This window comes from Dendrobium catenatum, unplaced genomic scaffold (assembly GCF_001605985.2).
Source record: "Dendrobium catenatum unplaced genomic scaffold, ASM160598v2 fragScaff_scaffold_1684, whole genome shotgun sequence".
Lineage (NCBI taxonomy): Eukaryota > Viridiplantae > Streptophyta > Magnoliopsida > Asparagales > Orchidaceae > Dendrobium > Dendrobium catenatum.
The window spans coordinates 502,698-504,080 of NW_021320146.1; positions in this window are offsets into that span (position 1 = coordinate 502,698).

Genomic DNA, 1,383 nt, shown 5'->3' on the forward strand with positions numbered 1-1,383 from the left:
TTTTTTTTTCTTTTAAATTTTTTTTATTAAGTAGTTGCTTTCTATAACAACTTTAAAAAAAATTGATTTCTTCAACCTATCTTTATAAAAAGATGAAACCGTACAAACAGACCATAATACTTATACCTAATATATGAATAATAGTTTTATAATATAGTGTTGCATTTTTATATATATATATATATATATTATATAGTGTTGCATCTTTCAAAATTCACGGCGGTAGAGATATATAAAGTTTAGTATCATAACTTTGTATGAAGATCCATCACACAAATATATAAAGAGAAGAGGTGCAAGTGTCAAAAGATATACCAAGATTTTTACATAGAAAGTCCTAAAAAGGGGAAAAGCTACGGGGCCTAGCCTAGTTAAAATTATTTTAGACATTGGCTCAATGTATCATATATAATATATTACATAGTTGGGTAGGAAGAATCCAATGATAAGGGAGACATTGTTCTGTTCATTTGGTTGGTAGGGCTGCATTTGGGCAATGGAGATAAGAGGGATTGTAGTTGCGGGTGATGGTAATCAGAGGGACCGTAGTTGGAGAGCGAAGGTGGTCGGAGGGACTGTAGTCGGCTGACGACGATGGTCGAATGGACCGTAGTCGGTTGGCGACAATGGTCGAAGGGATCGTTGTCGGGCAGCGACAGTGGTCAAATGAACCATAGTCAACAGGCGACGATGGTCAAACGGATCGTAGTCGGTGGACGACGGTGGTCAGAAGGACTTTAGTCGGCGGACGATGGAGGTAGGAGGGACAGAAGTCAATGAGCGATGGAGGTCAAAGGGACCCTAGTTGGCAGACGACGTTGGTCGGAGGGATCATAGTTGGCCGACAACGATGCTAAGTGGGACCGCAAATCGGCGGGTGATGGAGGTCGGAGGGATCGTAGTCGACATGTCTTTGAGTTATAGTTTGAATGATCCTCAATTCAATTTCGAAAGTTTCTAATTGGGATATGCCACGAGATTCGTGCATGATTAAGACAATTTTAGGTGACATATCAAATTATTAGATATATAAAAATATAAATGTTTAGTTTTTTATAATACATATAACTTGCACCTGAATAAGATATAAATCAAATTTAGAAAAAAAAAAAGAATAAGATATAAATCAATATCAATAATAAAAATTAGTTGACTATACAACTAAATTATCATTCTTCAAAAATAATTGTTCTATCTCATTAAATTTAATAAAATATCTCATTAGCCCATGTGGCAGGATTTCTTAAATAACAATATCCTGAAAATTTTTAAATAACAATATCCTGCAATCATGGAATTTCCCTATAAATAGCTCTCTTGGCTTTACCGTTTCAAGCTCTGTTCTCTTCCCTCGCGATCGCTCGCTCTTTCGCTTGCTTCGCT